This window comes from Rhopalosiphum maidis, chromosome 2, assembly GCF_003676215.2.
Source record: "Rhopalosiphum maidis isolate BTI-1 chromosome 2, ASM367621v3, whole genome shotgun sequence".
Taxonomy (NCBI): Eukaryota; Metazoa; Arthropoda; class Insecta; order Hemiptera; family Aphididae; genus Rhopalosiphum; species Rhopalosiphum maidis.
This window is the reverse complement of record NC_040878.1, coordinates 70,679,592-70,691,988: the sequence shown is the minus strand read 5'-3', so window position 1 is coordinate 70,691,988 and position 12,397 is coordinate 70,679,592. Positions and strand designations below refer to the sequence as shown.

The window sequence follows — 12,397 nt, the reverse complement described above, 5'->3', positions numbered from 1 at the left end:
ATAAAATATTATGTGTTTCTGGTAAAATAATAAAAACACATTTTTGAAAAAAAATACAATGTTATTTGAAGTTAGATTTGAGCGTTTTGACAAACCTTTTTAAGTAAATGTTAAACGGGATACCTTTTAATGTGGTTCAGAGGTAGAGGGACCGATTCCCACAGCGTCCGCTCCCTTATAAGTTACATGTATATAGTAAATATAAAGTTATAACGCAACATATTATTGTGAGGCATTTATTTTTTATTTGACCTTTCGTTTACATAACATTTATCTAGTACATACTATTACACAGGATTATTGAATTTGTCAAATTATTCGATTAATAAAATAAAAAGTATTTTTATTACATATTTATAACAATTATAACTATTAAAAGATAAAATTATATGTGTGTATGTAATTATATGTATGTTCGACCGGATTTTACTTAAAAACTATTGAATGGATTTAAGTCATTTTTTAAATTGTTTTTTATAGGCTATTAAATAAATAACACAAACTGAAAAATTAGACATTGCCTATGTATGATAAAAAATAATAATACACAAAAATAAACATATAATACCTTATACCTACGTTGTAGAAGGCATTTACTAAAAATTTAACGTTGATTAAATGTATGATATTGAATTTTAGTCACTTATTGGTTGGTCTAGTACTCTAGTCCATATATTATGCATATTAGTAGGTACCTGTTATAATATATTGTACAATCATATCATCGATCGATGGCTCTATTATATGTAATATGCTGGCAATAAAAACTCCGAGAGGCTCATTCTAGGTATGATTTTAGTATATTTTTCGTGACTTTGAACGCTAATTTGTCGTCTACATTGGACTAAGAATTAAAAATGAATGGCCCTTCTGTAATGATTGTGTGTACCAAATAAATATATAGGTATATATTAGACATAGAAACAACGACGCCTGCCTTTTTGAAAATGGAAATTGTTTGCTATGCTCATACATTATGGTGTAACTAATCAATTTTTGTCTTTTGATACGAATGTTGCTATAAATATGTTTTAAACAGCATGATAATTTATTTGATCAACGCGACATCGTTTTAAATGTGGTAGAACGCAAACAAAAGAAATGTTTAAAATTTGTATAATTATGCGGTATATATTTTGTGAATTATAATAATTGTTATATGTATCTATATAATGTTACGTATTAATCATTACGTGGAATTTTTGTACATACAAATTTGTTATTTTTGAACGATTGAACCACGTTTGTTCCAGAAAAAAATTTGCTAAAAATTATAAAACCTATAAGAACGCTAATTTTTACTTGAAAGAAAAAGGTATTTCTCAATATAATTATACTGAGTGTTTCTACAATAAATATCACCACCATAGCATCATAGGATAATTAAACAAAAACAATCACATCATCATTTATCATACTAATAAATACACAAAAAAATATAATCATTATTCATTATCATAAAAACAACGGGTTTCAATTTGTATTTCTTAATAGCTAGGTACTTAACTTAAAAATGAATTCTCCATGGTTATCCTTGCGACATAATGCGAATGATTTGTAATTTAACTTTTATCCAACTTGAAATTAGATGTCGATAAGTATTGTCAGCAACGATAATAAAAACTATAGTAAAAAGTACAGTTTAGGTATCTACATGGTTTTGAATTTTTTTTTTGTCTAAATCACTGAGCAATTTTATCTTGACATTATCATACTATAGATGTACAACGAGTGTCAGACGTCATTGGCACTGAAAATATATTTAAAAGACCTTTGATTACTATCTACCAAATTTGTATTGCCTTTCTGTTAAACGAAAATATCATTGTGTCATATTAAATTCGTACAATCATAAATATGGTATAATCGACTAAAGTTAGGAAGAAAGAGAACCTATTAATACTGCAGTGATTTTAAAATCATGAATATTGAAGTTATCAAAGTACTGTCATCCTGTTGTTATATTATAAAATTAATTTACTTCCAATACTCATATTATACCCTGTACAGTTCTAGTATAATAATATGCTGCTGCTGTGTAATAAAGATTGAGATTTTCTGTAATGTTCAATTACGCTAGAATCCAACACAAAATAATCCTCATTAGATACTTTTTCAAAACTTAAAAGAAGCCTTTTTATTACATACAAATTGTTATGTGTGTGTCATTAGAACATAAAAGTAAATCATTATGACGTGACTATAGTATCAGAGTTTGCCGCAAATCATAGAAATACGATACATTTTGTTCGCCGGATTATACCTAATAATAAAGTAAATCTGCTTCATTATAATGATCGTAAATATCGATTGATGTAAAAAAAAATATGTAAGTAATAAAGACATTTTTTAAATATGTATTAATTAATACATTTAATAATTTAGTTTCACAAATCACTAACCCAATCATTACGTCTTAATATGTAGGTAAACAAAAATATATGAGAATAATATATTTAATGGTAACGTCGTCTTTCAAATCTAAAACGTGTTATTTTTAATATAGATCTTTATACATGCATTGATATAAATAAAACAAACTTTCAGTATCGTTAAATAAAACCCCATTTTGAAATAATTTCCTACATTTGTTTTAAAGTTTTGGAACCTCATTTACTGATAAATGATAAAAATAACTTATTGTGAATTTATTACCGGATCTATGTATGGACTATCGAAAAAATGGTCACGATTATGTGCATCATCAAAATCATTTATTCCGTAATATATCTCAATGATGTATTTATGAACAGTTATTTAACTAAATAAAAATAATTACAGTATTTTTTTTTTATTAAGTGATTATATTGTATATCTAAAATAATCACGCGTGTTCGGTGAATGTAAATATGAACAACTGTTAAACAAGTAACAAAATAAAAATATCATGATGGTAAACACACACACGATTTGGTCGTGCTTACTTTGTCGGTGTAGATATGTCGGTCCCATTGTAAAAAGCCATGTAGGGCTTAGATAAGCATATCACGGGTTATGTTTGGTTTGAAAGGACAAAAGATCAGCGGTAGATAGGTTGTTCATGAAATGGAAAACGAACTGTGATAGCTATACAGGGTGTTCCGCGAGGATTTACCCATTGCGATATATCCTGAAATAATGAAGATTTCATAATTCTGGTTTTTTAAAAAGATTCGCAGGAACAAGAACTACAAATATTTCATGTTTTAATGTATTTTTATGTTTTGTTAAAAAATGTATTTTTTTATTTAATTATTTAAAAAAAATTGGAGATAGCCATTTAGAGTTTTTTTTTTTCTGAAATTATTGACGTTTTAACATTTTAATTTCATCAATTTCCTGATTTTTAATATTTTTTCTAGTTTCGAAAAAACTGCGAATTATTTAATACGACAGTGCCATAGTCCAATAGTGGTATCATTGTATCAAACATGTGGCCCGCGTGCTCGTACGGCTGGCGAACGGGTTTTTTTCAAAACTAAAAAAAATATTAAAAATCAGGAAATTGATGAAATTAAAATGTTAAAAAGTCAATATTTTCAAAAAAAACTCTAAATGGCTATCTTCAATTTTTTTTTTAAATAATTAAAAATAAAAATACAGTTTATAACTTTTTTACCAAAACATAAAAATAAATTAAAACATGAAATATTTGTAATTCTTGTTGCTGTGAATCTTATTAAAAAACCAGAATTATGATATCTCTATTATTTCAGAAGATATTGCAATGGGTAAATCCTCGCGGGACACCCTGTATGTGACCGAGGAACAATTACATTTTGATATTTTATACAGGACACAGTGCTATTAAAGATATCGGTTATATATAATCATCAAAATTATTTTCACGGTGGGATCATTCTCTGATTTATAATTATGTTAATTCCACTATGAAAGTGCTGATATTGTAGTTTAAACCAATGACGTCAATAATTTAAAAGGTATAGGTCGTATTTATTTTTCACTATTATTTTGTCTATTTTGGTAAAGAACAAAACGTTTAAACATATACAATATTCATATTGCCGATTAGCTATAGCTATACAGCGTAGTATTTGTGTAGATTGTTTGTATTGTTTATCTTATTTAGTAAATAATAAGTAATAACCATATAAAGTATATAATTTGAAAATTAGAAAGATAATGACGTATAATATGATAATTATTTTGAGAACAATAATTTATACCGTATAATTGTATCAGAGTTTGAACATAATGTTAATCCTACTGTAATATATTTTTATCTAATATTTATGAAGACAGTTAAGTTCAATAAACAAAAATATAAAATTGGAAAAAAATTAAAGTACCCAAAATTGAGAAAAAAAATATGAATTAACGATATGTATAAATATATACTTATACTTATGTATATTATGAATGTACTATTATGATATTCAATCAAATATTTTTTTGAACATTGCGAGGATTTATTATAAGAATGTATTTTTTTGTTTTATAGTTTCTAGTAACATTTTTGATCTATTTAATACTATTATGGCGGTAAAAATTAGGAATTGAATATTAATTTTCTTAATAATTAGAAGAAAGTAACAAAAAACAGTAGAAAAATAAGTAATAATAACATATTACTATGTTACTTATTATATTAAATTAATATATTGTAATTGCGATATTTTTGCAAAAATTAGTTCAACCATATTTTTAATAAAAATTAATTACTTATAGTAATATGAATATCCTTTAAAATAGAGTTTGAAATCTAACCGTCATTGTTCAGAATTGTGTACTTAACTGTGACCTACTCAATTATATGATATACTTGGATCATACTATACAGCAGATTGATTTTTCCAATTTTGTTCTCATACACATAATATTATAGTTTTCACTGTTTTGACATATTGAATTAGTTTTAACCCGAAGTTCTGTTATATGTTTACTGTAGTATAGGTAATAGGTATAGTGTATAGTTATTATAAGCATGACTTCTTATTTGACGTTCAAAATAATAACTTTTAAAATTTTACTTTTCTGTAAAAGATATTTTTTATTTAGTAATAAGTAAGAAATATACCCGTTTATGAAATTATCATCATAATATCTAAAACCACGTTCAAAGTTTGTCAAAAACATAATTTATGAGTAAAATAATTCTCTCTACAATTTTAATAAATATTTAATTTAAAGAATATAAACTTAATAATTGTTTTTTATAATTTTTTAAACATGTCACAGTGTCATGAATTTAAACATAAATAGAAAAATAACTTAAAATATAATTTTCGTTTGGTTTTCAAAACGATAGTACGAAACATATTTTTACTTGAATTTATGATGAATATACCATTTTATAAAATATAGTGTGACTTACTGTGTATATAAATTAAATGTATATCTATATAAATACAGCTATTAAACTATATTGAAAAGTAATTCTCTATTGACAAATTAGTTTAAAATTGATGGTGTAAAACTGTCCATTTGGACACTATTCAAGTTTCATATAGACCATTGTACAATGTATATAGTTTATAGTACTATAGTTAATTAAATTTTAGATTTAATATTATTCCAGATAAAAGTGTTTCAAGCTAAATTAAATAACCCGATATTCGTGTGAAAATAACCAATTTGTGACACTTTTTTCAGACATTTTAAGCCAGTTTTTTTCGGTTTACAGATGATAGTTAATTGGTTTATAGTCTTTTGAAATGTATATTAGTCAGTGTTACAAGTATTGAAAGGCCAAGGCACTATAAATAAAAAAAGAGTATAACTATTTAACTATTTGTGGCTACGGTATTTTTGGTATTTATTAATTTCGATAAGAACAACTAAATATGTGGAACCTTGTATACATTTTTTAATTTATTTACCAATTCTTCAAATGACCTGATGTAATTTTTCTGTTATTTTTATTATTGTTATGTTTTGTTTATCAGTCGTAATTGAAAAATAATTTGTCAAGTAAATTCGAATGAGCACGACTTGTAGTTAAGTCTACTTCAAAAATTAAAAACAATTCTACATTAAGTACAGTATATTCAAGACGTCATTGCACGTGCCTCGGCACAACTGCAGTGGTATAGGATATATATTATTATAGTTAATTAATCGACGGCCGCCGGTGACACCGATCATTGACCATTTATTATTTAACCATGGAGGGGAGAAGATGGTTATACATAGTATTTATAACGAAGTCGGCGTTGAAGAATATAGCGTCAATTGCGTTTAATTGAAACAATATAAGAGCGTAAATACGTTCGAATGACGTAATAGATTGCTATTGAAAGTGTTTTGTGAATATGACGACAGTAGTGATAATTTCAAGCAATGAGATTCGTAATTAAGACTGTTTTTTTTTATTGATAGGTTTTTATTATCGGAGTAATTTGACCCGTGATGTTAATATAAACACTCCGATAAATGCCAAATATATACCAATAATAGCTGTTATTGTTTTTTTAGTATAATTGTAGACTGTTTAATGTTTATGAACCTTAAATTGTTTTTAGAGTAAAAAAAAAAAAAATGAAAATTTAATATAATTTAATTAGAATATGGAATATCGCCTGAGGACTGTTAACCGATTTTGTTTTTAATACTTTAATGTACTATTTTGGCAAAACTTAATTTGACGCCACACCCACGATCTGTAGTTAGACTGTCTTACTGCAAATTAAAAAAATATCAAATTTACGTTCAGTAAACCTAATTTGGTATTATTAGCTTTAATATTATTGACATATTATTAAGCTTTAAGGTAACAGCACATCATCTGTGTTTAAACATTATATTTTTATTATATTTTAACTTTTAAGATAGTTATGAATATTTTGAAATTATAAGTTTTTACTAACTCATTAGTCATTACTAACTTAAAAATATTGTTAAATCGTAAAAAAAACAATTTAATTCACGCATACAAATACAGATTATGTTTTTACTTTAAGTCTTATAATAAGTTAGTTTATTAAATATTTAGTTTAACAAAAAAAATATATATTATACATATTTTGTAAAATGAAGATAACACATGGGAATTTGGGATTCTCTTAACGTGAAGCCGTGATGGGCGTTAAAATAAAATCATCACTTTTTTTACATCTAAATATTAAAATTTTATAAATGGTGCAGCATTATAAATTGTTACCATACTTACATAACATTTTAATTATTCTTTAAAATATTCTAATAATCCAAGAAGGTATTTAGTATTTTATAATTAGATTTTATAACTTAATCGTTGGTAGAAATGTGAAATAGTATAGTTCAATCTTTTAAATTGGATAACCTAAATAAATAATTAACTTTAAAGTTATATTCAGATATTTTTTCATATATTTCCAATATTTGAAAATTGTTTGAAAACGTAGTACCTACCTTTACTTAGGTTTATATATTGTGTATTTATACATGATAAATTCTTTATTGACTTAAATATTATTTTATTTCACGTCTTGGTATTAAAATGTACTCAATAAAATGTAACAACATATAATAATATCATAACATGTGTAAATTTAAGATTTGTTTTATCCTATTTTACATGTTTACTACTTTTTTCTTAGTGGTTGTAAGTATAAAAAAACCTGAAATAAACCGTGTAATATATTTTATTTTAAATCTCAAAGAAACTGTTTTGAATGTACGAGTACGTATATTTAGATATTAAGTATATTGCATACGTATATGAAAATATTTTGATAACAGTTAAATTATTTTACTTTATGTATATATCTATTATAAACTGTCAAATAAATCTTAACTATTTGATTTTGTTAAACATTCTGTTATGATTTACTAATGTACTTGTATATTTATTCTTCTATATAATAAAATTATTTAAAATAAACATCATAGTGATGTGATTAGACTAAATTTAAAAATATAAACTTAGAATAAGTTTTCAAATTGCATTAAGCCTATGCATATTTCAATTTTATTTATTAGTTTTAACATATAGATTTAAAATATCTCATTCCAATAAAAATATGTATTTACAATAAAATGCGTTCCCTAGTTATAACTTATATAAGTACATTTATTGTTTATATTTTTATTTTTAAAATGTCTATTGTGTGTTGTTTGTATATCTTTTTTTGGAAACATTCCAGAAAAAGAATAAATGTTTTATTAAAATGGTTTACCTTCCTGATCCGATTTTAAATTCTGTGTGAACCAATAAGATGCTTATGTCATATATTATGCCATACAGAATCTTTATTTATGTACATATAAATTGTTCAGGGTTATTAAGATTAAACATTTATACTATGAAAACAAAATTTATTACCGTTGGTAATCATATTTTTTTAAGATAACATGATGGAAGTTCAATTTATCTGTCGAACATATTCAAAACAATAATATCGAATTGTATAAATTAAATAAAAATATAATTTTTCTGGACAAACATAAATGGTACGAATACCTTCTAATAATTTCGATACCGTTAAAATTTAGATTTATACTCGTATGCGTTACTTAACTGATAGAAAAATCAGGGAACTTGTTATTCTGTATAGTAGGTGTCAACTGTATCTCAATATCGTGTAGGTCACTATAATGGATGTCCTAAATTTGTATTCAATAATAAATCATTGCATATGATAAACGATTCAGAGCGACAACATCTGTCATCCAATAAGAAAATCGTTTAATGAGAAATCGTTATTTTACGTGTGAATATTCATTTTCGTCAAAACAAAACTTTAGAAAATAATAAAAAATATAAAAATATTTGTTGAATTGTGACTAACTTAAATTTTTAATTATGTTTTTTTATATATATTTCTAACCTTCTAAAATTATTTAATTATGTATTTATATTATTAATATTAGTAATTAGATTAAATTAATTGTTATAAATATATAATTATATAGTATTTATCATTATATAATTTCATACTATATTACTAGATATAAACTTATCAAAGCCAACACCTGAAATACGATGTGAATGCTAAAAACGAATCTAAATAATTTTTAAATACACCTTATTTTTAAAATGTTGATATTTCTGCATGAATAACTTACTTGAAATCTTTTATTTTGAATGTTCAAGTCTTAGTTATTAAAATTGAAAATCTATAAGGGTATACATTTTTAATAACTAACTAGTTACCAAATATTCATGATTTTCAAACACTAAAAAAAATTTGTTCGTATATGTTTTCGATATTTTAAAACTCTTGTAGAAACATCTAATGTGATATTTTGTAATAGATTTTAAACCTTTTAGACTGAAAATAAAAATTGTTATCAATAATTAAATACATTAAAAATTTAACTGTGTTAAAAAAATATAAAATTTAGGTAATAATAAAGTGTTTTAAGTTTTACTATGAATATATTTTAAATAATCACAAAATAATAAAAATTGTAAAGAATACATTTTAATAATAAGTTAAGATATCTAATTTCAAGATTTGTCTAAATTTTAACTTAAATTACTCATACAAAGGTTTGTTATTTTAAAATTCTTAATTTTTTTTTAAATATTATCAAGAATAACTCAGAAGAAATCTTTTTACTATATTTTCATATCAAATTAAAAAAAGGTTCTAATTTTTAGTTATAAAATATTTATTTTTATAATTTTGATGAATTTCATTAACATTTTTACTTTAATGGCTGATAATAATTATTTGTATTTTTTAATGTTTTTTAATTTTTGTTAGAAAATTTTACATCAGATTTAATGTAAAAAAATGTTCTAAAATGTCAAGCGTTTTATTATATAAAACGTTTTATTTATTATTTAAACGCTTGAAACGTTTTGAATTTATAATTCAAAAATTTTGCTAGAACAAAAATATAAAAATAAAATTAATTAATAAGTGATAATTTTAAGTCTACAATTTCTATTCTTTGTTTTTCAACAAATAAACGAATTCAATTTTTTCGAAAACTAGTTTACCAAAAATTTTCTATTTCTTGGTTTTTTTAAAAAGTCCTGGAAATATTTACTTTTGGCTCAAAAAGTCCAATCAACATCCAATTTTTTATCAAAAACTATTTTTGAACTTAAGAATCGATAATTTATTCTATTATAAAACGTTAAACCATTAAGTTGTGTAAACTGGCAAAAAAAAAACGTAAATCGTTGTGAATTCAATAGGTACATTTATCACTTTGATCAGAATCTAAAATTAAGGTACTATACTATATGTCTAATTTTAAATATATTAGTTTTCATAATACCTATGTATTGTGCCATTTATGCACGTAAAATTCATAAGTTTTAAATAGTATCTGTTATAAGTACGACAATAACGAATAGAAAAAATTAAGACCACTACAACAGTCTATAGAGTAAATTATATTATTTTAATATTATAAATAATAATAACTTATGACTGTCATCTGTTATGTTTATATTAAATTATAAATGATTTAAGATTCATTAATATTCAGTTTACAATAGAAGTAATGTCTGTTTATAATATACATTATATATTAATAGAATGACGGATAATGTATACGTTTTAAGTCTTATGTTTAAATTGAAATATGTTTTTTTAAATTTCCAATTAGATTTAATATTTTTTAATACAATCTTATTTACGAAATTAGATGTCTAAGTATTAACAATTTAACTTAATGGTATGTATGTTAATAAATAAGTATGAATAAGGAACTTACAGACTAACGTCGGAGAATCTGATATTCAGTATACGATTATTGTATGGAATTTGTCCGGGAATTCGGGAACTGTACAAACATATTATATTTTTGAAACTAACAAATAGTTACGAAATATGATATGATATAGTTGTATCATACAAAACAGTCGTGTTTTGTGAATGAAATTGTTTTAATGCACATTATTTTATGTCGAGCTTAAGAGTGTTATCGTTTTTATTCGCACTGTAACTGTATAATAAAACAAGTGGTTACTTGAAAATTATTTGTTAATGATAAATCATCAATAAATATATTTATAAAAAAATGTATTCAAAAATATCCGGTAGTTTTAATACCATTTAAGTTGATATCTACGAGTATTTGGCTCATATTTTACTTTTTTCTATAAATATATACGTATATTATGTTTTTTTTAAATGTAGTTATTTAATTAGTTCAGTTCATTAGTAGGTTCGTGTTCTTGACGTTTGACTAAATCACATTTAAAAAATACGTTATTCATTGTAATGTGTATAATATTTTAATTATATACACCAATGTAGTAAGTACTTGTATATTAAGTAAAATTAAAGAAAAAAATGTTTATTTCCGAGTAAGTACAACTAATTTAAGATTTAAGTATAAATTCTACGCTATTATTTTCTTGGACACGATAGTAAATTAAAAATAATAACATACATTTAATTCAATTTTAAATGTTAGAAATTAATTAAAATTAGTTATTGATGTGGTTACTAGTATATTCTAGGCATATTGGATTTCTCAATCTATACGAATAACACTTCGTGATATTTAGTTACATAAATAGTTATTTTTCATGTTCTTATTATTTGCATTATTGCATTTATACAATTTATTATTTAAAGCAACCTAATGACCATGATTATAATACGTATAGTGTTATCCGATCAGTCAATAACGTTCACACATACTCGCATATACTTATAATCTATATGTTTGTTATTTACATGCACCTTGCCAATACATTACACTATTATAGTTATTTTTTTTTAATAACATAAACATTGCAATCAAAATCATGTGTGTATTTTTATCAACGTCTTTAAATGTTTAATGATCGTATAATAATATATAACATTTATCTTATAGACATTGCATTCAATTTTCCAATTATATTAAATAAATTATCCAATTATTCATAAGTAGGTATGAACACTTAGTAATTCACTTCTATAATGTCTTTAATTTGTATTTTCTTAGTGTATTTCAATGATATTTTATATTGATTATTGCATGATGAACTTATCTAATTTTGTGCTCCGGATTAGTTTTAATATTAATAAATATTTGTTTCTTTTAGATAAATACAAAATTTTAAGATTGGATAATCGATATTTTAATGTCTATTTTAGTATATTTTAAAAAACAGTAAAATGATCATTTTTAGTATCAGGTATCATTGTATTAAGGTATCTATATTTTAGTCATAAATTATAGTTTATAACACAAACTTCTAGAGTCTAATTTGTCCAAGTGCGTTATTTTATTATTTTTTTGAAAACAAATAAATAGACATAATTAGGAACTTATTGTATTCTGAATATTGGTCAGATATTATCAAAAAATACATTTTTATTTATATCTAAATTAATAAAAATATAAATGACTATTCGTGGAGTAATTTATACGCTGAAAAATCATTTTCTTGTTACTCTATAGTCTAAAATATTTTGCAATAATGTATTATTGCAAAGGTATTTTTAATAAAATAATTTATGAAATTAAAATATCTGTAATTTAAAAAAAAAATAAAATCATTAAATAAATCATGTTGATTACT

General features: G+C 23.4%; 1 protein-coding gene across 1 annotated transcript in view; it reads left to right on the top strand.

The window, feature by feature from the left end:
- Positions 1 to 12,397, top strand: part of LOC113554472 (inositol-trisphosphate 3-kinase A-like) — a 221,596-nt gene that overhangs the window by 13,848 nt on the left and 195,351 nt on the right. The window lies entirely within an intron of this gene.